Genomic DNA, 24,743 nt, shown 5'->3' with positions numbered 1-24,743 from the left:
CTGGCTGAACCAGGTGCAGTTCCCTGAAGGAACTAAACTCCCTTGCCCTCTCTGTGTTGACGGGATCCTTCCATCTTTCCGGAACTCCCTTCCATATGTCTGAAATACTCTTCCTCGCCCCCCACGGGCGCCCCCCCACACACACCGAGTTTCCTTTAGGCCTCAACTCAAACAGTACCTTCTTTCTCTAAGACATTGTGTTAACCTCTCCAGGTCTGGATCAGGGACAGATGAAGTTGGAGAGGCAAGGCCAGGTCCTGGGAAATCTGACCGTGAGCAATACGGGTAGGCCCATGATCTCCGTCCCCAATGCCCAAGACCGAGGGGCTGGTCTGGCCCCACCAGCTCAGTGCTGCTTGGAGCCGTGTAGTGACTGTGAGGCCCATGCTGTCGCAGTGATTGGGGTCACCAATTAGCATGTTTTCTATAGTCTATACAGCATCTGCCTATTCTGTACTCCACTCTACCACCATTCATTTGTGGCGTGAGGGGGGGAGGACTTGAATATGGACCTCAGTGTCCTTCACGGAGGACCTCTGACCTCCACCTGTGGTGCACCTGTGGGACCCTCCAGGAACCGCCAAGGCAGCTACAATTCTGCCACCACCCCTAGAACCAGACAGCTCCATCCCGCTGGCTAGTTGCTCCCTGCGCCATGTCATACTCAGGAGGGAAGCCCATGTGCTGAGCACCTCATACTCAGTGGGTTTAGATTAGACCACTGTGGGTCCAGGTGTAGCTGACACTGGTATTTCTGAGAAAACGAAGACAGGATTAGAGGAAGCCCTATTCTATAAACCAGATTTCAAATGTACCGAGAAAGTCTCTTTAATGAAATCCCTGATACAGCCTTTATATAGGAAATTACTTTTTAAAAAGATGGTTAATGACCACCTAATGAATTGTTTTAACAGTTGCACTTTCATGTATTGGCCTTTATTAAAGTAGGGTGTGTCTTTTCAACCTTTCAAGGCATCACTGCCCCAAAGGCTGTCACGCAATACTGTGTGGCAAGCTGCCCACTGACCTTCCAAAGACAAACCTGTGTGCGTGTGGCCTGGGTGCTATCTCAGGTTCTTCGTCCCTGTTCTCAGAGTTGCCCCATGGCAATAGAAAAATAATGATATTAACCCAGGAACAAACTGGCTATGGAAGAGGTGGCAACGTAACTGGCACTGCCTGGGAAATTTTCAGAATTTTAAATAGTGCCTTTTTTAGGCTGATAAATCCTGACAGCCGTTCACCCTGCTGTGACAGAGAGGGAACAGGAGAGAGCCTGCATGCTCGGAGCCTGAGGAAGCAGAGGGGAAAGAAGGATGGCTGTTGGCATGCTCACAGGTCTAGAACAGCTGCAGGGGTGAGAGTGGCTCCCCCTGAATGAGATGACGCTGGGCCACTTAGGGGAAAGGGAGAGAAGATCCCTCAGCCGATGACGGGAAAGAGAGGGGACTAGGTTTACATGGAGAGTGGGTATTAAAGGGATTATGTGTATCAGGCCCCACTGCCATCACCCAGAAAAACATGTGCTTTAGCTGCCAAGAAACTAATAATGAATTGGAACACCTTCCAGGGATGAGAGCAACTTAAAACAATACAGTCTGTGCTCGGTATATAAGGTATTTCAAAATCAGTAGCACATTTGGCTTCTGGGTCATGATGACAGAGAAATTATAGGCTTTCATACTTGTCATTTATTGTGGCTTCTTTCTAAGTCACATAACAGGGCTCTTGGTAGTGAGGATACTAGCTAATGTTTATTGGCTGTTAACTGCACACTCACTGCTCTTCTAAATGTTCTACATCCATCAACTAATGTAATCTTCACAACTTCAGAGGTGCATGGCTTTTAATATACTCATTTTACAGATGGGGAAATGAAGCCACAGGGAGATTAAGCTGCGTGCCCAAGACCACACAGCTGGTGAGTGGATGAGCTAAGGTTTGAACCTAGGCAGACTGGCTCCAGATCCCAAATTTATAACCACTATTCTATACCACCTTTATAGAAGCCCATGCACCCTTTAAAAACTGTCTGTTGATGGTAGGCATGCTGTGTGTTTTACCTCAATTTATAAGAATTAGAGAAATTAGCACTGGCTGGGTAGCTCAGTTGGTTAGAGTGTTGTTCTGATATGCCAAGGTTGTGAGTTTGATCCCTGGTTGGAGAACAGATAAGAATCAACCAATGAGTGAACAAATAAGTGGAACAACAAGTTGATCTCTCTCTCTCTCTCAAATCAATAAATAAAAACTAAAAGAAAAAAAATAGAGAAACTACATGGAATCCTATATGCACATCAGCATGACATCATTATTAAAAAATACTGACGAACCCACGTCAGCCTTGCGCCTGCAGGACGTCGCAGCAACTCCACAAAGGACCCCGAGTGAATCTCATTTCTAGATGCCCTGACCCGAAGGGTTCAACCGGTGCCCCCTGTATTGGTTCCCTCGGTCAACATTTACTGAGCATTGACCCTGTGCCCGCATGCCAGGCACACTGTACAAGGCTCTTGCCCTCAGGGAGACAACTCCTAGCCAGCAGGTTAAAAACACAGTAGCAGCAGCAGCAGCAACCCATCGACCACCCTCATTTGCTTTATCTGCGGGCCCCCGGGACAGCTTAGATGCCAGCCAGGCTTATGTTCCGTGTACCTAAAAGGCAGTCGCAGCTTGGTGCCTGCCCCAGACCAAAGACATGTGTCCACCGAATGGGGTCAGCTCCCACCCACTAGCACGATTTCCCGCCCCCCAAGGGAGGCCATAAATCTGCACCGGGTTTGCATGCACACCATGTACGAAATCTCTGTTTTTAAGCCTTGGCAATGAAGTAAAATTTAAAATACATGATATAAGCTGGAACAAGAAAACCTGTCAGTGGGTCAGAATCTGCCTGTGGACCCCCCCACTTTGTGACATCTGATAGAGCCATGTTGTCATACGGCAGATGACAGTCCCTTCTTCATTTGTGCAATATCAAATCTATGTTAATCTGTGTTCAAATCGACAAGGCCCCGACGACAGCCGGCTGCCCGGAGCTCAGCCCTATCATCTGCACTATCTAACTAACATCAGAAAAACACTGTGCGGGTCATAAAAGGAGAGGGAACATCACTGTGAGAACTGTACTTTCATTTCCTGGCGGGGGTGTGGTTAAATTCACAACTTCGATGTGATACTAACCGTTGGAGGGTTTTACATTCAATTTCCTGTTTCCTTTTCTTAATAAAGAAAGGAAAAGCAGGCCCCCGCAGCAACGGTCTGCTGAGTTCCATAGGAAGACACCGTGGGGGTTCCCACCTGGCCACAGACTTGGCCAGACCACAGACTTGGCCACAAGCAAAAACAAAGCGTAACCCCGAAACCTGGTAAATAGCACTGTGCAGAAGACTTCGGGCCCTATGTTTGCTTAGGGTTGTTTTGATCATCTCATGTAACAATTTTCCACCTCATTCATTATAGTAGTGACCCAAGTCCTCCGTTTTGGAGTCGCTGGAGCTATTTCCCACAAATGGTTTGGAAAATAATGATGTGCTAATGATAATGATGGCAGCTATCACGTGCCAAGGGCTGTGAGCATCTGCTGTATCCACAGTTCTAGGCTGAGTGCTGGGGGAATACACTGATCCTGACTTTTGGAAGCTTGTAGCTGATACAATGAAACATTCGAATAAAAATACAAAATAATGCATAGTTAAGTACCAAGAATAAACAGTCTGGATAAAAATGTTCAGGGGGCGAGAGATTACTTTGCGCTACAATGGTCGGGACAGAACAGGGGAGAAGGTCTTGGAGGGGTGGACAGAGTGGAGGTGACATCTAAGTAGGTGTGCAAGAGAAGAGGGCAAAGCCCAGCACAGGTAAACCCGTGGAGGGAGAAAAGACTATGGTGATGGTGTGTAACACGGTGTAGGAGGACTCAGTTTTCAGTCACGTGGCATGGTCCTGGGTGTGAATTCAGACTTGATGCCTTTCTACTGTGTCATCCTGGATCAGTTATCTTACTCGTACTAAGCCTCAGTTTCCTAACCTGTGAAGTGGGCATCATGAATGAAACGAGGCAGACAAAGCAGTGCCCGGCACCTGGCAACCCCTCAGCAGCAGCTACCATNGGGCAAAGCTCAGCACAGGTAAACCCGTGGAGGGAGAAAAGACTATGGTGATGGTGTGTAACATGGTGTAGGAGGACTCAGTTTTCAGTCACGTGGCATGGTCCTGGGTGTGAATTCAGACTTGATGCCTTTCTACTGTGTCATCCTGGATCAGTTATCTTACTCGTACTAAGCCTCAGTTTCCTAACCTGTGAAGTGGGCATCATGAATGAAACGAGGCAGACAAAGCAGTGCCCGGCACCTGGCAACCCCTCAGCAGCAGCTACCATTATAAATACCGTCTCTTAGCTGGGAGTACCTGGCCACTGCTCCACGTGAACAGTGGGGAGAAGCGTGCGGTCAACCTAAACCATAACGTAAGAGCTTGAAGGAGGACTGGAAACTCTGCAGCCGTGAACTAAGCGCAGCATGTTTCAGCCTCAGAATCGGACAGCACAACCAAACCACAAATGTGCCGCTCAGGTCTTTCAAGTTCTACAGCATCGAAGACCCAATCTAACTTGCTTGGTGTGATAGAGTCAAACCGCATTTTTTTTTCCTCATCAGACTGCACAGGAAATATACTCCTTTGTTCAGATTTGAGATAAGGTACCTAACTCCTCCCCCCCCGACTCTCCAAGCAACAGCACTAGCTCATCCATTCAGTCGCTCACTTTCTATCCTGGGCCTGTATCCTCAGCAGCTTATATTTAGTAGGCACATGGCTTTGTATGGCCCTTATGTTAGAAGTCAGATAGAAGCTAAAGTCTATTAAGACATGGTTTGGAGTCAGAATGAGATGATAATCTAAGAAAAGGAGGTGAGAGTCTCCCAAGGGAACATGGCCAAGGGGGCGGAGGCGGATTTTTTTTTTCACATGGTGTTTATTTTGCCATCAGCAATCCCTTACACAGCCGCTGCTCAGTAAGTGTTTCAGATTTCACGACTTTTGACCTAACCTCTGTGCCCAATAGAGAGGATCCATACGGAGGTGTCGACAACAATTTCTCGGCAGCTGTCATGAATGAATAGCTTTGGCTGCCTTCCCAAGTTGACCTACTAAAATTTTCAGGAAAATTGGCTTTAAGGATTTCCCAAAGACCCCTGATCTAATCTAATGGGATTTCTTCCCCATTCTAAGTGTATCCATTCCTGGCTCTCTTCAGCAAGGACGACTTAAGGATGGACAGCGGAAGAATGCAGCAGGAGGAGGAGTATGCGAACAACAGCCCAGAAAACGGTAGCTTAGAGCCAGGTTTTGACAATTTATCTCACATCTCAAGAAAGAAGGAGCAAAGAAGTAATAAGCTACCAGCACAATAATCATGCCTAACATTCATGGTGCATTTGCCACACGCACACATGATCTCGTTGTCCTCCCGGCAACATTATAAGGAAGGTACCATTATTAGTCCCATTTTACAGAGAAGGAAACTGAGGCACAGATAGAGTTAGTAATTTGGGGGATAAATGCTGTGCGTGTGAGTGAGCGGCAGCGCCAGGATTAAAACTGAGGGAGTCTGGCTCCAGGGCTGGTGGTGTGATATGCTACCAGGGTGCGTGTGTTTTATCGAGAAGAGGCAGAGGGAAAGTGGGTACTACAAAAGGGCCCGGACTAGAAGGGAGATTTGGGGGCTTTTACTTTGTCTTGCCTGATGCCATCCCCGTCACAGAGCAGAGCCCCAACGCAGAGAGTTGGGGCACATCCAGACTGTGTTAGACTTTGTACGGGATCCAGTCAGCCTAAGGCTATGACCGAAGCCCTCTCTGGCTCCTGGATCTCCAAAGTGGCCAGTGAGAGCCTGAGAACCAGATGGCACTTCCCAAGGCAAGGACCTGGTGGTCCTAAGGATCCTCAGAAAACTGGGCTTTGGGGACTTGAACCCACCAGTCCAATACGGCAATGTCTCAAGACTCCTCCCCGGTCCCGTGTCTCCACTGCCTCTGAGGGAAGGGCCCCCACTTTGCTTTAGGTAGTTAAGAGTTATAGTCTCGGAAGTTATCAGCCCTGGGTTTGAATTCCACTTGTTGCCCACGCCGACTTGGGGAAGTTAGCTTCTCTATGCCTCCACTTTTCTAATCTGGCAAATGAGGATAATCACAGAACCTACTTCATAGTGTTGTTTTAAGGATTAAAGAAACGAATCCGTATCGGCCACATAAAGCATGCCAACCACTCAATAAGTGTGGGCGATGGTAATTATCTGCACCTTGCCTCCATTTAAGAAGTAATTCTAACAGTCTCAAGCCCACAGTGTACATAATCACATCCGGTAGGGAGTGGCCTGGGGAACAAAGCCTGTGGCCCCGCCAGGCCCTGGAGGCCTCTCTGGAAGAGGAAATGGTTTCATCACCTGGCTGTCTAGGTCAGGGCCACTTTCTTCAGGCAAGACTTCTGTGGCCTTGCGTGCTGGACGTGCTTGGTTACTCCCTGCACTCTAGTCTGGTTCTACCACCCCCTGGCATGCGAAGGAACACAGAGAGGCCCTCGAGAGTCTGCCCTGTTGAATGCTCTTTCATGACAGACCCCCAAGTGTGCCTGGCAAGCCCTTGTTCCTGCCCCTGGGGCAGGTGAGGATGCCATGAAAGCTAATGTTCTTCTTCTGAAGAAGAATCCAGCTGGGGGACCCTTTCAGACCCAGCTGGGTGACCATGCTGTCATCTTCACCTAGGATATGCCTACGTTCAAGAAAGGCTATCCCAGAGTCCAGGGCAAAGGGCAGTTTCTGGGCTGGGGAGAAAGGTCCTTTTCAAGTAGGCTCGGGGAGCTCAGAAGTAAAGGGTGGGGGTGGCAGGGTAGGGGCTGTGGGCTATACCCATGTGTGCTCTCTACGGCATCTCCAGCCCCTGGCACAGTGTTAGCTCTCTAGGAACGGCACTTTCACAGAGTGGTTAAGCACGTGGGTTCCAGGGCCAGATTACCCGCAGTGGAATCCTGACACTGTTGCTTATTAGCTGGGTGGCCTGTGGCAATTTCCTTCATCTCTCTGTGCCTCTGTTTCTCATCTGTGAAAGGGGATGATAGTAATAGAACGCACCTACTCACCTCGGCTGTTTTGAAGCTGAAGGGAGTTTTCATAAAAATGCTTGCTTAGGGCCCTGGCTGGTGTAGCTCAGTGGATAGAGCACGGGCCTGCGAACCACACGATCACGGTTCGATTCCCAGTCAGGGCACATGCCTGGGTTGCAGGCCGGTTCCCTGCAGGCCAACTCCCAGCAGGGGACGCACGAAAGGCAACCATACATTGATGTTTCTCTCCCTCTCTCCTTCCCCTCTAAAGATAAATAAATAATTTTTTTTAAAAAAGTGGTTTAAAAAAAATGCTTGCTTAGAACAATACCAGGAATGTGGTCGCAGAAGTGCTAGCTGGTATTTCCCACATCCCAGAGATTTTCGTTCCAGGTAATAGGATCAGATAAATAAGGAGGCGAATCCAGGCTTCCAGACTCAGTCTTTTTGACGCTGAAGGTCCTTCTCTTTGAACGCTACCACCTTGTATGAAAAGAACCCCCACTTTGATGCTTTAGAAAAGCCTAGATTTCAACTTTGGGAACATGAGTCCCCCCAGAGTAAAACATTGGCACCTCAGATTTTTGTTTTAGATCCAGGAGTTAAGGTGGCCAATGAACAGTAGAAACTCAGGGTAATCCAGCCCCCAAGGACACTGTCAGGCATCCCCTGGTCCCGAATTCCAGGGTGATTGGAGTCTCCTAAGCCTGCCCCTTGACCTGAATCTGGGCGATGTTACTAATACAGGAATAGGTGAAATGCCAGCCACACCTGGCTGGGCCACAAAAAGGAAATACTTCCCACACCTTGCTGTTGCACTCAGAGGGCCCTCAGGTAGAGACATCCCGGCGAGAGCCGCTGGCTTTAATGCCTGGGTGTGGCCACAGGAACCACCCAGTACAAACTGGAGTGAACCTGCTGCCCTTTCCCCTCCCCAGCTGCCAAGTCAAACAGAACACAGGGAACACAAATAGAATCATCACAATAAACCGGTTGTTGGAGCCAGACACAGGAGAACCCACTCACTGGCACTGCCACCTCCTTCACAGGTCCAGACATGATAAGGTGCGTAGAGGGCTGAAGAAGGTGTGGCCCATGGGCATTCCTGTCCATCAAGACACCCTGTACTCACTGCCACCCACACGGATCTCTGCAGAAGCTGCTTGCCAAGGCAGGGATGGAGGAAGGTCGCCCCCTCCCCCCCGCAAGCCCTGGATCACCGGGAAATGCCCTTCCCACCCACTTAACTTGACTAATGCTGCGTGCCAAGGAGGGAACTTTTTAGACACACTGAAATTCTAAAGGCATCTGAGGTTTGGAGGAATTCGTGCTGGATGTGCTTCTTTGCAGGGTCAGGCATGGGGAAGGAGAGAGGGGGAAAAGGAGGGGCCAGTCCTAAGTGACAGCTTCAGATAAATAAGGGAACAGTTCCCCAGGGAGCCTGAGAACTCAGGTAGTGCCTCCCTAGCCTGGGGCAGGTCAGAGTCTCCCAGAACTCGCCCAAACCCTTCTGCTGCGTGTTCTCTGGGGCATGTCTCTTTTTGCCTCTTGGATCTCGGGCCAATAAGTAAATGTAGGTTAGTCCAAGGTGGCAAGGTTGGATCCATGATTTTACTTTATCATGTCAGCACCTTTTCGTGATGTTCTAGCAGATTTCACAAAAGATCTTCAATCTCTCCCCCGCCTTTTCTTTTCAATTTGAAAAGAGAGGCTCGCCCGGCAGAAAGGTAAACTTGTGAAGTGATCTGAGTGGAAGTTTTTGCGCACCCCACCTTACTGAGGGGAGGCGGGAAGAGCAAGAGCTCTGCAAACGGGCACCTGGGGTGGAAGCCTGGCTGTGTACCACTGCCCTGGGCAAGTCCCACAACTCCTCAGTGTCTCCCATTGTCAGAATGGGCATAAGAGGACCTGGTTCATGCGTGCGCAGGGAGGGTACGAGAGCACTTGCCACAGGCCCAGCACATCAAAGGCTAGATAAACCTTGTCACCAGTTTGTCCTCCCCCCCCGACTCTCCTTCAGTGGCTTGGGGGGTCCTTGATTGGCCTGAAGAATTAAAAGAGAGACCGAGAGAGAGAAAGAATCTTACAGCGAACAGGACTTGGCTTATTCTAACTTATGGCTGAGTTTAAAGTAGGGAACACAAGGACTGCTACTCCACTTTTTTTTTTCCTAGATGGCAAATAGGTTATTTATGTGTCTAGGGGTAAATCAGATCAGTGCCTTATTCTCCCATCCACCTGAAACAAAACACAAACTACTTTATTTCCATGTCAAAAGTGATTCAATCCAATCTACCCTCGCTCAAGCCAGGCCTTCTCACGAACCTGAACTTGAGGTTTCTCTCATCTATCTGCCTTATGCTCTAGGGGAAGTATTGGGGGTAAGGGAGAAAGAAAACTGGCACTTCTGTAAGGGGTGCCAACTCAATTATCATTAGTTGACAGAAAAAAGTAGAAATCACCATTACGTCCCTGAAGAGGTCAGAATTAGTAAATTGCTGCCTCACCCATAGTCCTGTCACAAGCAGAATCTGCATAATGCATGGATCTCAACTATCATTAGGGGATTTTTTTTTTCTTTTTAAATTCAGATGATGACTTTGTTCAGCTCTTTGTGCTCTTCCTCCTGCGTCTGGCCTACATTTACGAAAGGTCTGGGCTTCTATGAAGTAAGAGCCAGACAGGAAAAACATTACAGTGGAGAAGGGTAGATGGGGCGAGGGCTTGGGGGAGAGCTGATCCGGTGGGTAGAAACCTGGGAGTGGCGACAGAGAGGGAGGGAGTGAAGGGAGAACTGTTTAGAGAAGCCCGTGGAGGGAAATGAGTAATAGGTAGGTCAGAGGATGGAGCAAGGGAATGTTGAAAGGAAACGGATGTGCTCTGGGGACAGGTGATAAAATACCACAATGGGGGCCCAGAGAGGGCTGGCGCGGAGTAACAGCCAGGGAACCTTTGGGTGCTGATTTGTCAGAGACGGAAAGTGGGATTGGTTATATGCTGGTGGAGGAATGGAGGAATCCCGGCCAAGCCCAGCATTCATTTTAATGAAATCCTTCTTTTTTTTTTCTGCCATCAGAAAGACGTTACACACTCACCTTGACAGCTTATTATTTTTAGAAATAATTTTTTTAATGTATTGATTTGACTGCCCTGGCTGGTGTAGCTCAGTGGATTGAGTGCGGGCCTGTGAACCACACTATTGTGGTTCGATTCCCAGTCAGGGCACATGCCCGGGGTTGCAGGCCAGTTCCCAGCAGGGGACCCATAAGAGGCAACCATACATTGATATTTTTTCTCTCCTTCTCTCCTTCCCTTCCTCTCTAAAGATAAATAAATAAAATCTTTTTTTTTTAAAGTATTGATTTGAGAGAGAGAAACATCGATTTGCTGTTTCACCTAACTATGTACTTCAGGGTTGATTCTTGTAGTTGCCCTGACCAGGGATCAAACCTGCAACCTTGATGTATCAGGACAATGCTCTAACCACCTGAGCTATCTGGCCAGGGCCAGCTTATTTTTAATTTCAGCAAAGAATGCACCCTCTGCTGTCTTTCAAAAATAACTTTTAAATTTGGGTTCAATTCAGCTGTGCTGGAAGATCATATTTGGAGACAATTCAAAGTCCTGGACCCCTCGGCTGTGCTTTATCTTTCAAACGTTACATTCCATTCAGGGTGGTTGCTTTCATATAGTCATCTCAAGGCACCCTTCACTCCTGTCTCCTGTATTACTTGGTCTGGTTTGTTTACAATCTGTTGCTGCAACTTTCCTATAACTGTTTCCAGACTTACATGAATAGAAAGGAGGCTGGCACACTGAGAGATTCTCACACTCACCTAGCTTGTATAGTCAAGATGAAATTAAGCTATGTAGGAATCAAAGCTTCACTCCCACTGACCTAGGGTTTTCAGTATCGCCATCCTCCGGGACTTCCGAATCTTCTCTCCTTTTGAAAAGAACGGTTCTTGAATGGGGTTATTAGGCACCCCTCCCTGAAGTCTTCAACGAAGGTCTCAGGAATGAATGTCTAATGTCCTGCTGCTTTTAAAGTATACAAAGATAAATATAAACTTCTTTCCAATTCCTCTTGACTCTGGAATTCACTCCTAGAGTGGCAAGGTTTTCAACGTTGGGTTTTGTTCCTGTCTCATGGGCAAGGAAGTTTAGTCAGGGCTGCTGTCTGGAAGGCAGGGCGGTTCTGGAGGTCCCCCTGACAATCACGGCCCACTAAGGGTGGAAGGAGTGGTCTGGGTCTGGCCCTCGGGAGTCACAGGCAGGAGCCACAGGCAGCACAGCGATCTTGGCTCAAGATCTGTGGCTGAGGCGTGTTGGGACAGCCTAAGGGGTGTCCTGGCTTTCTAAGGGCTGGGGATCCCTCTCTGGCCCGGGGGCGGGAGGCAACTGTTCCAGAATAGGTTTTGGCTCCCCTGCCGCCTCAGCACTTTCTAATTCCAGGTCCAAACAATAACAGCCACAGCTGCAGCCATAGCGACAGGCCCCGCCCAGCAGGCCTCGCTGGGGACAGGCAGCACGTGACAGTGACGCTGGCGTCGCTCCCTCCGCCTCTGGCGTGCTGCGGCAGGGCGGGGAAACTAGAGGGGATGACGTTTACTCTGCCGTCTGTGTGAATATAATGCCTAGACCTCAACGTTGCCCCGTGTTTGGTGTGTAACGTTCTGCTGTCTCCATGGCAATGTCAGGCGGCCAAACACTGGGCCCCAGCAACAGGCTTCTGATTGGCCCGAGGCATCCAAAGGCGGCGCTTCATCTCCCATGTCCGCTCTACTGTGTTGCTGTTTTGGTTGTTTGTCTTCCCCTTGTTTATTTCTCAAACAGATTTTGGAGCCTGAGGTTTAGGTCCGTCGCCAAGGATGAAATCTGGGAGAAAACGTGCTCAACGTGCAGCTTGCGCCTACCATTTACAGTTGAATAGATGACATAGTTCCATCGTGACTAAGTTCCTTGTGGGAGCCACGGGCCCCCCAGGCCCGGCGACTGTCACGGCGCAGTATGTGATGTTACACCCCGACCCCACTCTGCATAACAGTACAGTACCCTCTCAGCCTCATACCAGAGACCGGGATTGCTTCCGCAGTTACACCTGTTGACGCTCTCAAGCCCAGTCGGGGACCCTCCGTACCTAGCACTGCCAGTATTCAGGGCTTCCCCCTGCAGGATTTGGCTGCATTTTCCCCTCCAGTCCTACCTAATTCTGTTGAATGGCATCGTTTATCCGTATTCCCATCCAGTGATGCCCAGCGGTGCCCAACGATTTCCAAAGGACGTGGGTTGGTACTCTTATCCGTGCCCTCTTTGCCGATTTTAATTAAGAAACAAGGGGTCGTTTCTCTTTTCCAAAAGAAATAGAGATAAATTGAGGGCAGAGATGGGAATGGGGTGAGGGAGAATTCTTTGGGTCTTAAAAGCCCAGATTTCTTCATATTTAATATATTTAAATAATATATATTACTGAGGGAGTTAAACAGTAAATATCTTTAACTGAGGGAGTTAAACATTCTGAGGCACAAGTAGTTTCCAGAAACAGCTTTAACCTTATCCTGGGCTCTCATCAGTGCAAACAAGTTAACATCTGGGAAGAGATAGTGATCAGCAGCCTCGGGGGATTCAGACAAGCTCGGCTGAAAAAAAATGCCGTAAAATCTTTAGTCATGATGTCAAATATAATAAATCTTCACTAGCTCATGCACGTACAAGCCTGAAATGTTTCATAAAAGGTTTAGATGACCCGATAATATGTTTTCAAAACCCAGAGAGATAGAAAGACAGGGATGCAAACCTCAAGTTAAAAAGAAGAAAGTGAAATTACTCTCAGAGATTGGGGTTGATAAGGATGCTTGTTCTCTTTGCTCTAATCTTAGCCCACTATCTCCTCTCCCCTGTATCTGCTCTCCTGCACATTCTTACCCACTGTCCTTCCCCTGCCCCTTGGCCAGCCGCAGAGCTTACAGTTTCCTTAGATGGGAGTGATAATAAATGAAATTGGGAGCCTGCTTAATGCAAATAGGACCAAAGGGCACAGCTCTTTACTGTAATGAGCTTCATTCTGATTAAGTCACAGAGACTGCAAGTGCTTACTGTTTACCCAGTAAATATATTAAATTGCTAGGCTAGTCTCCCTCCTGTCTTTACACTGTCTTTACACTGCCATGGAATATTTGGAAGGCTGAAATACAGTCATTTCTGGACCATCAAACATCCCTTTCTAATTCTGTAATCTCTTTACATTTCCAGGAACACAGGGTGTCTTGGTCTCTGAGAGCCAATGCATCTGGGTTACGCGGAAAGAGGAATAATGAAGCAATGTTTACATCCTACGTCGAAGATGGCCTGAAAAGCTAGAAGAGGGGACTGGGTGGGTTTTCTTAGTGTGGATGAGGTTGTGGGGAGGAAGATAGAAGACGACAGTGTCTCTAAGCGCCTAGATTTGTCTCCAGTGTATAAACTGGATTTTATGATTCTGTCCAAGGTCATCATATGACCTCAAAGTTTCTGTTTTTCTCCACATCCCAGACTTACTTCTTTCTTAGTTTCTTTGTGTTTGTTTTGTTCTTTTGACCGTGACCCAAACATGGTCTTGGACCATGTGTGTGGCCCAGGGAGTTTTTAATCCAGAAAATACCAAACAAATTATAGTTCTGATGGCACTAAAAGCAACAGTTTTCTCCATATGTGCTCACGTGCACACACGCGCACGCACAGGCCCTGTCTGCCCTGTGGCCGGGCTGAGCCGCTCCGTTTCGCTGGCCATGTCAACCTAAGGACCTTTATGTCCCGCTATGCTGCTGATGCCCTCAAACCACAGGGCAATTAATCTACCCCGCCTGTTTCCCTGGCTATAACATGGTGTCTGGAGAGCGCAGTGACCCTACATGTCTGCCAAGAGGATTGTAATGATACGGTGATTATTAGTTGGTACTGCAGAAATACCAACTGATAGGTAAATGCTTGATTATTGTTAATGGGTACACCTTTCCCCAGCACCCCCCTTCTGTGGTGCTGAGTGGAACATTCTCCTACCCGGTTTCCACAGTGAAGAGGCCCCGTCCCAGGCCAGGAGGCACAGGAGCTGTGACCTACCTGGCCTTTCAAGGGGCAAGTGCACACCACACCTTTCCCACATCCCAGCCCTGACTCAATTCGGCTTTTTAAAAAGTTATAGTTGACATGCAATATCATATTTCTTTCATGTGTGTAGCACAGTGATTCAACTTTTATATACCCTCCAATGTGATCACCACGTTGAGTCTAGTAACCATTTGTCAGTATACAAATTTAACACAACATTATTGACTATATTCCCAGTGCTGTACATTACATCCCCATGACTTCCTTCTTTTATAATACCTTATGTGTCCCTTCACCTCTTTCCCCTATCCTGCCACCCATTTCCCCCCGGCAATTACCATCGGTTTGTGCTGTTTCTATGAGTCTGTTTCTGTTTGTTTTGTTTTTTAAGTCTTGTTTCTGTTTTGTTTGATCATTTGTGGTGTTTTATTAGACTCCAGATATAAGTGCAATCATATGGTACTGTTTGTTTTTTCTCTGTCTGACTTAATTTTAATTAACATAATACCCTCTAGGTTCATCTGGGTTGTTGCAAATGGCAAGGTTTCCTTCTTATTTATCTGTTCATCTGTTGATGCACACCAAGGCTGCTTGCATATTTTAGCTATGGTAGACAATGCTGCAGTGATCATCGGGGTGCTTGTATCTTTTTTAAAAAGATTTTATTTATTTATTTTTAGAGAGAGGGGAAAGGAGGGAGAAAGAAAGGGAGAGAAACATTGATATGCAAGAGATATCCTTTGCCTCTTGCATGCACCCAACTGGGGACCTGGCCCACAACCCAGGCATGTGCCCTGACTGGGAATCAAACTGGCGCCCTTTTGGTTTGTAGGCTGGTGCTCAATCCACTGAGCAACACCACCCAGGGCACATATATCTTTTAAAATTAGTATTTTGATTTTCTCTGGGTAAATACTCAGAAGTAGAATTGCCGGGCTCTATCGCAGTTCTATTTTTAATCTTTTGAGGAACCTTCATACTGTTTTCCTCAGTGGCTGCACCAGTTTACAAGCCCACCAGCAGTGCACCAGGGTGCCCTTTTCTCCCCATTTTGGCCCATACTTTTAATTTGTTGACTGAATTCATCCCTGCAACCCACACTCCTCATGCCTGGCTTTCCTAGGTTGTGAAAATGAAGACATTGCTATCCCCCGCCATTTTACTCTCGGGACTGTTAGCAGGGTCACACTAGGTAATGCTTGCGAAAGGGCTTTGAAAGATCATACGGCAGAAGGCATTTTCAAGATTAAAAGTGGTTTACAAGATGAGGTGACCTGTAAATGAAGCAGCGACAAGGAGGACTTGGGGGCTGTGATACAGAGACAGGCTGGATGAACGCCCGCCTGTGTGGATTGATGAGCTCTGCCATGGTGTGCTCCCTTCCTGTCCCGAAAATTCTATTGTTGGCAATCTTGGGAGTAAGCATTTGCCATTTTTTTTCAGGGCTTAGTCTTAAAAGACAGATTCCTTTATGAGTAGTAAGCTCCTAAAGTTTAACATGCATTAGGTTATCAGACACTTTCCTCGGTAGCTGAGATGGCGCCACACGGACAAAACAGACTCGTGGGTAAGCGAGAAACCACAGGCAGGGAGCCTGGAGCAGGGCATTTATGTTACCAAAAGCCAGCCCTCACGGTTGTGCTCATTGCTGAGAGATGCTCAGAGGCCGCCCAGCAGACCTGCAGCTCCCCAAACACATGAGAGGGGCGACTCTTCTCTCCTTCTTCACTCACAGCCTCCGAGGACACTATGCCCACTAAGCCAGGGCTCCCAGGCTGATGGATTTTAGGACCAGCCAAGTTTTTAAAACGTGGCTGAGGGAACTGATACAGGTGGCCAACTTTTAATTTTACCAAAGGACAACAACTACCATTTATTATCACCGTCATTTTATAAATGAGAAGACAGTTTTAAAAAGTCAAGAGGATGTAATCTAAGACTATAGGACAGGCTTTTAAAATTGAATATATGCAGCTGTATGGAAACTCCCTGCTTTGCCTTTATTTTCCCCATTCTCCTTTGACAGTTCTCTCCCTCTCCCTTCTCCCTGGGGTAGTGCCGGCCATGGGGAAGACCACTTAGAGGAATCAAGAAGAGGTCCCACTCTGACTCAAGGACTGTTTAAGTTTCCTAATCAAACTGACCACTTGTTGAACTAAGTATCTTTAGGTCAATTTATTTGGTAAAAGTAAGTAACATAATTTCACCAGGATGGGTTTCTGAGAGTGGGAACACAACACTTGGAGTAATTCCCTTGGAACTACTTCCACTCTGGGGCAAATCGGTTTGTTTCTTGCTGGTCTAATCCTCACTTGGACCATGCCCGACCCACCCATACACTTCCGGTTTTACCTGGGGAAGTGAGATAGACCATCGACTGCTCTACGCCTGGATCAGCCGGATCGGCCCGGCCGAATGGTTCCCAGAGGAGGGAACAACCTTGCCTGCCTGCAGGCAGGTGCAGGAGACACTGGCAGGGCCAGTTTAACCAGCATCTTGGGCATGATTTGGCCCATTTTTTTTGCTTTCAGTTTCCTCTGATAGAAGTGGAAACGCTCCACATGTTAAACCCAATGCAACAGGCACAATGTCTATCTATCCATCCGCCTGTCCATTCATCTATCTATCTATCTATCTATCTATCTATCACATCTATATTTCTTGCCCTCTAGACCACAATGTAAATAGAAGCTGAGGCTATAATTTAATTTTAAACAATTTAAATATAATTAAGGCCCATGAGACTGTGTTTTTCTCTCATCAGTCTCTGTCTGGTAGAAACCTAGGGAAGTAAATTCACTCATTTATTTGGGGCAGATCACCAGGGCCCTGCCTACTACCTGGGAAGAAAATTTAGCCCAGTTATCCACTATGGACTAGAGAATGATAGAATTATTATTTTTAAAAAACTTATTGAATCTATTCCAACCACAATGGCATAATACTATACCTATATCACTGAATTTTGCTGAGTATTAAATAATATAACACTATCTATAAAGCACTCAGCATAGTCCTTGAGCCAATACTCAATAAATGGTAGCTCTAGTCTCTATATTTCTATTCATTCAAGAAATATTTTTGAGCAGACAGCACGTAACCAGATACTACATTAGGAGCTCGAAGATCAATGATGAATGAAATAGGCAAGGTTTCTGCCTTCCTGGAGTGGACAGATGGACACCAAACAAATTCAGTCAACAATTCACAGCCACTAATATCAGGCCTTCTCTAGGTGCTGGGAGGTCCACCAATGGCCAATGAATAAAACAAAGACCCCTATCCTTGTGGAAATTTTCTTTCGGATACCAGCCCAATTGTTTTCTAANAAATGGTAGCTCTAGTCTCTGTATTTCTATTCATTCAAGAAATATTTTTGAGCAGACAGCACGTAACCAGATACTACATTAGGAGCTCGAAGATCAATGATGAGTGAAATAGGCAAGGTTTCTGCCTTCCTGGAGTGGACAGATGGACACCAAACAAATTCAGTCAACAATTCACAGCCACTAATATCAGGCCTTCTCTAGGTGCTGGGAGGTCCACCAATGGCCAATGAATAAAACAAAGACCCCTATCCTTGTGGAAATTTTCTTTCGGATACCAGCCCAATTGTTTTCTAAATAAGTATATACTACTACAAATGGTGGGTGTACATGCTATCAGTGCAAAGCTAGGGTGGAGGGAAGGTTTCTAACAGGTTCCTAACTCTGCCTGGGTGCTCAGAAAAGTCCTCTACGAGGATGTGATGTTTTTTAAGTTTGAGGTCTGAATAAGGCTGGGCTTCACTGAGAAGAGAGATGGGAGCAGAGAACATATGTACAATACTAGGAACTTCTATTGAATTCTTGCTTCCCATGTTACAATGCCCTTTCACAAATGCTGTGGGGGCTGGGACTGCCAAAGGTGAGAGACAGACAGTCCCCGCACCGGAAGTGCGCCACCAGGCTGAATTTGGCCCTCGGCTCCAGAGGCAGCGGAGGTGGTAGCAGCGGCCCCCAGTTTGTTCCTTCCCAGGAATTACGGACAGTTGGCAGTCACTGCCTCAGCTCCCGTGGTCTTCATTTCTTGGAACAATCAGAACCAAATACGGTAAGAATGGCCTCTGAGAACTGAACTAGGCTTCTTTTGCTTGCTGTAATAAAAGTCACCCTTGTGCCCCCAGGAATGTGTCAGCATACATTTGCTGCTGGATTTAAATAATCAAGCCTGGGGCTGAATAATCAGTTTCTGAGGGCTCACTACCCTCTCTCCCTCCACACACACATACACCTTCCCTCTGCTGCTCCATTTTCTCTCGTCTCAGTTTTAATGTTCTTCTTATGTCACTCCCATTAGCAAGTTTTCACAGCCTGGTTCATATTCCAGCTATGAAATAATCCACATAGTTCTGTGTAGACATAATATTTACGGGAACCCAAGATGGGTGGATTCTAAAAATGGCTTATGGAGTAGTCCCCAGTGCAGTCCAAGTAACAAGGAATTCAAGAAACAGACCAGCCCTTGAAGAGTTTAGTCCCTCATAAACTTCCCAAGTACACTTTCTTGAACCCTGTATTAGCATCAGCAGACTCCAGGGGAGTGTTGCCCCCGGGTGAGAAAGCTCTGTTTGTTCCGAGTTCTGTTGTTTTACAGCATGGATCCTACGCTGAACCCTGTTTATTGTCTAGAGCTCTGTAACAAAAGGCAAGATGGAATGCGCTTGTTTTCAAATTCCTTTGAAAAGGGGCCTGGAAGATCTCAAAGCCTGCTTTAGCGCAATTGACATCACTATTTGTCAGTGTTTTCATTTAAAACTCTTAAGCTTTTGAGAGAGATCTTATTAACCATCAATTGTAGTGTGGAGCCATCTAGAAGAAAGATCTATATGGGTGGTTATCGCATGACAGCCAAGAAAGAAACCAAACTGGGAAGAGCTGGGACCTCGCCAAGTTTGGGAGCCCCGATGGCTAAGTAGGTGTTTATAGCCTGGAGGAGGCAGGGGTGGTTCCTTGGAGCTTAGACACTGGAGCTCCAGGTGCGCCTTGCACAGACTGAAGGGTTCTGGGTTCAGAGGCTGGGGGGAGGGGGGTCAAGTTATGCTTCTCGGTACTTTACATTGGGAAGCATGTCTTCTGCTCAGAATGCCCTGCTCTCTGTCCTTCCACAGTGGGTTCCTTCTTGTCCTTGAATTCTCTTGACAAATGTCACCTCCTTCCCCTCAGTACAAAGGAGCAACCCAGCCACTCACAACAGATCACTCCATTGTAATGACTTGCTCAGCACATTACTAGCTGCTCAACAAAAGCACTGACTGCAGAAATGAATGGAGTAATTGATTGTATAATTTGAGTTAAGACAGAATTAACTGTGTAGAGGCCATACCCCAGTACATGCAGGTAACTGTTTTTTCTGGCTCTTATGTAAAGTAATAATAATTTGAAGTATGTGAAACCTCCTTCTTCCCTGGAGGGAATTCTGAAACCAATGGAAAAATGAAAGCAGGATAGAGATATCTGATAAGAATACAACAAAATTAATCTCATACCAGATGTGGGATTTAAACACCTCAGGGCTGCTCTTATCCAAACATACAATCTAAAATCACTTAATTTGACACTCTTTAGTTTTCTCTATTGTTATTCTTTATGCACTTACCTGGTCATTTTACCATATGGGCTAGAAATGGGTAGGAAGTGTCGAAATACTCACTGCGGCTTGGAGCTGTCGATGGGTGATGTCGTTCTTTGGACAGACCAATGAATAGAGAGCTAGTTGAAGATCATCAGGTTTTCTCTATTTCCCCAGCCTATTTCACAACCTCTTGCTTTACTCTCTTCCAAGTTCCAAGCTCAGACAGACACCAGCTGGATGAAGCCCCAGGTTCAAATAAACCTGACTTGGATGGCAAAGTACCAGTAGCAAATGAAGTCCCAAATCCCTACCTACTGCGAAGTTTCCTACTCATGGCCAACAGAGACTAGGGGAAAGCAGATTCTTCATCCACAGGCACACTCTGGGCAGGTAACCCATGCTTTATTCCAAGCCAAATGATAACCTGGAGAAAGGAAATGAATGGTTCTGCCAAATGATTCAAATGAAGAATCCCGTAGGCTGATCCCCTCCCTCGGTGCTAAGCAGTCTGACCAGGCAGCAGCTCATGCAAGGCTCTGTCTGTAACTTCAATCAGCTCAGCCCACACGGGGCTGGTGTGGGCACTGTTTCCAGGCCTCAGATAACCTTGTGATACCCCAGTCCTCTGTCCCGTACAAGTGAAACAATCAACAAATGCCAAGCTGGCTCCAGCCATGTGACCAATCATGGCAGGTGTGCCCAAGAAGCCAGTAAGCACGTGTTGGGGAGGGGGTGGATTATTGGAGGAAGCACTCAAAGAAGAATCAGAAAAGCTGTATCCATCATTCTCTTCAGTGAATGCTTGCTATCATGCCAGGCCCTGTTTGGGGCACTGGGGAAACAGCAATTTCTCTCTCCCTCATGGAACTTACATCCTGGCATTATTTCACCATAATTATAAGTTTTANGCCTCAGATAACCTTGTGATGCCCCAGTCCTCTGTCCCGTACAAGTGAAACAATCAACAAATGCCAAGCTGGCTCCAGCCATGTGACCAATCATGGCAGGTGTGCCCAAGAAGCCAATAGGCACGTGTTGGGGAGGGGGTGGATTATTGGAGGAAGCACTCAAAGAAGAATCAGAAAAGCTGTATCCATCATTCTCTTCAGTGAATGCTTGCTATCATGCCAGGCCCTGTTTGGGGCACTGGGGAAACAGCAATTTCTCTCTCCCTCATGGAACTTACATCCTGGCATTATTTCACCATAATTATAAGTTTTATTTCTTTAAATAAATATTTATTTTACAATTTATTGCTGTGAACTGCTTGGGAGAGTACCATATTCATTTTAGGATTGGGGCCATGACAATTTTATTATGTCCCTATTCTTAGCACTTTAATTAAAAAAAAACAGATTTTATTTATTTATTTTTAGAGAGAGAAGAAAGGGGGAACGAGAGGAAGAGAGACATCGATGTGCGAAACATTGACTGGCTGCCTCTCCCACGCCCCCAACTGGGACCTGGCCTGCAACTCGGGCACATGCGCTGGCTGGGAATCGAACCAGCAACCTTTCCGTTCACGGGCCGGCACTCAATCCACTGAGCCACACCAGCCAGGGCACAGCACTTTTAAACTAAAAAATTGGTTAGGTTTTTACTTTTGTGCCCAAATATTTTATAAAAAGTTGCTTGTAGAATCAGGCTGAGTTTGTGGAAAAGAAAGGACCCGGGAGATAACCATTCCAGATGAAAATCGTTATTGTGCTGATCACTATTTCTGGTCAGGGTGGTTGTGAATTTAAAACTACAGCACCTGTGGCCCTGACCAGGTAGCTCATTTGGTTAGGGTGTTGTCCCCAGACACCAAGGTTGCAGGTTCAATCCCCAGTCAGGGCACATACAAGACTCAACCAATGAATACATAAAATAAGTGAGTGGAACAGCGAATTGATGTCTCTTTTTCTCACACTCTCTCCCTTCTTTTCTTTCTGTAGAATCAATCAATACAAATAAATAAAACTACAGCACCCATATCCTCTTGTGTGTCATGTAGTGGAAGCATTTAGACAGCAGATATGATGGGTCTAGGCAGGACTAAGATTGGGTACACCCCTTGGGTTTATAAGCATCTAAACTATTATACATGGCCCTGGCTGATGTGGCTCAGTGGATTGAGTGCCAGCCTCTGAACCACAGGGTCACTGGGTCGATTCCCAGTCAGGGCACATGCCTGGGTTGCAGGCCAGGTCCCTAGTCAGGGGCACACAAGAGGCAATCACACACTGATTGCCTCTCTTTCTCTCTCTCTTCTCCTCTGTCTAAACGTAAAATAAATAAAATCTCAAAATCTTAAAAAATAAATTATGATGTATGATTTTTTAAAAGGTGCTGATTAAAGATTTTGGTTCTCCTCACCTGAGGAGGCTACAGGTGAGAAGTTACCCATCAAGCCCCTTTATCCAAAAAGGGGATCCATGGTGCCTTCTCTGCCACATGGACAATAGCTGATGAGCATTCTGTTTAATGATTATTCATTCCACAAATGTTCTAGACATTCAGTGACCATGTCCAGAAGCTGGGCACTGAGGATAGATGCCTACTGAACAAGATAGATAAGATCCCTAATTTTGTGGAGTTTATGGTTTAGTTGAGGAAGACAGGTAACAAAAAGTACCTAAATAAACAAGCAGGGTAACAGTGATGAGTACTAGATAGAAAATAAGACCAGGCAGGGTGACAGAAAGTGACGGAGGGGCAAGGAGGAGGGATGCAACATTAGACAGATGACAGCACAGGCTTCAGAGAGAAGGTGATATTTGAGCAGATATTAACCAGGAGGAAGAGTCAACATGTCAAGATCTGGGGGAAGAGGAAACAGTGCGTACAAGGGCCCAGCTGCAGGGACAACTTGGCATATTTGAGGAACAGACAGAAGGCCCGTGTGGGGTGAATGAGAGTGAATGAGCAGTTCAGGACGAGATTAGAGGGCCAGCAGGGCCCCAGTCAACCAGGCTGGGTAGACCCCGTAAGATGTATACGTTGTTTTCTAAGTGCAGTTCTGTAGATTAGCCACTAAACAGGTTTGGAGGAACTTGTGACTTAGTGTTCAGTGTCGGGATTTAATGCAGAGCCCCACGGGGCGAAGAGTAGATTTTCGATCTATGATAGGTCCCTGTATTAACTGGTTACTTCACAGCCTTGGGTGGGCCCGTCTGAAGGTGGAATTCTTCGGTAGAGTCATTTTGGGGATTTTCACAAGTGATTTGTAACTCAATGATCCTGCAGGTAAAACATCAGTGGAGGAAATCAGACCTAGGCTGGGAGGTGACCTGGAAGTTTTCTTGTGAAACAAAATCAGTAGTAAACTAATACAAAGAGTGTTCATGTCTCAGAGTGAAACTATGGTCAATAGATCGGAAGGCAGCTAACTTAGAAGGAATTCAGCTAACTCTGAATTCCTACAGACTGGTCAGGATTTTCTTGTTTAGGAAAGGGGATTTTTTTTTTTGTATTACAATTATTAATGTCTCTTTCAAAGATCTTTCTGGTTGAGTAATGTGGTGGATAAACCGGTGTAAACTATGCTTGAGAAGTCTTGACGCCCTGGAGCACGTCATGAACCAGCTCGCGTCAGCCATTCCCTCCCCACCCCCGCCCCACCCTCAGTGCTTGTAAGATTTTTCTCATGGCATGGGAGACCTGCAGTGGACGTTTCTAGGCAGGGTGTGTTGTGACCCTCTAGGTTTAGTGACAGAGGTAGGGTTCTTGTGGAATTTCAGCAGCCCAGTCCACCAGGGCTGCAGAAGTCCAGCCCAGGACATCTGAGTTGCTGACAGCCGGGAGAAGACCGTACCGCTGGGGAGCTCCGTTTCTGCAGCACAGTTTGGCAAGACTGACAGAACGAGGGTCCTGTGCTGCCGGTTGTGGTGCAAGGTGCCACTGGTTTGGGTTGAAATGTGTCCTTAGACACCATAGCTGCTCCCCAGTTTCATCAGCTCCAACTGGTGCGTGTCCCGGGGACCACACAGAGCTTTGTTTAAACGCTGGCATTAGCAGCAGGATGGGGATTCCATTGAATCATCATATTTTGTCAAAAAGCCAAGAGTTGTTCAGAAGGAAAACAGTTTTTCTCAGAGGCTAAATCCCTTGTACTAATTAGTGGTGGTGGTGTTAGTGGGGGTTGTGTGTGTGGAGATGGTGGTGCGAATCCTGTGTCTCCACTCTTGTAAAACAGGAGCAGGCTTTTTGCTTGCTGTCTGAACCACAGGGTGAGTAACCTTGACCCCCAAGACCCTTAACTGGGCTCACGTGTGTGTGAGTCCTGCGGGAATTGTGGGATGCTTCTCCTCCTTGGGTCCAGACATTTAGAATGAATAAATTAGAGGGTGGTGGTAACACGACCATTGTCTTTGCAGACAATGTGGCATTTATGTGTAGGGTTCACTGAACAAGGGCAAGTCTGATGTTCTGTCATGACCACTGGGGTGTTCTTTACAAGCAGAAGTTGTACCAGCTGAGAATAGCCCTAATAGCTTGCTAATTTCCCTTTTTCCCCAATTTTTGCCTCTTCACAGTCCAGAATGACAGACTCAACTTGTTCAGCCTTTCCACAGATTTAAAGAATACTATCTATTTGATCTCAAAGTATACATAAAGTCCAATAATATACATTTGTCTTGCTTGGATGAGGGCATTCATCCATTCAATAGATATTTATTGAACATGACTTTGGGCCAGTCACTGTGCTGGGTGCCAAGTGAATATCAGTACATGAAAAAGACAAAGGCCCAAAGCATGCAGGTGCTAAACAAGTCTAAGAAGCGACCCTCCCAAGGCCCAGAGGGAGTCGGTTTTGCTGCAAACACCTTCCTGACTTCCGGTCCCGTGCTCTGACCACAGCCCTCCACCACTAGACCACACTTCCCCAAATAAATAACTACTTCTGCATGCTGAGGGTGGGTTGTGTGTGGCAGCGTTTACGTAGGCGGCACAGACAACAG

This window comes from Sturnira hondurensis, unplaced genomic scaffold (genome assembly GCF_014824575.4).
Source record: "Sturnira hondurensis isolate 20B ecotype Veracruz unplaced genomic scaffold, ASM1482457v3 Scaffold0021143, whole genome shotgun sequence".
Lineage (NCBI taxonomy): Eukaryota > Metazoa > Chordata > Mammalia > Chiroptera > Phyllostomidae > Sturnira > Sturnira hondurensis.
The sequence above is the reverse complement of the archived record's forward strand: the minus strand, read 5'-3'. Positions refer to the sequence as shown.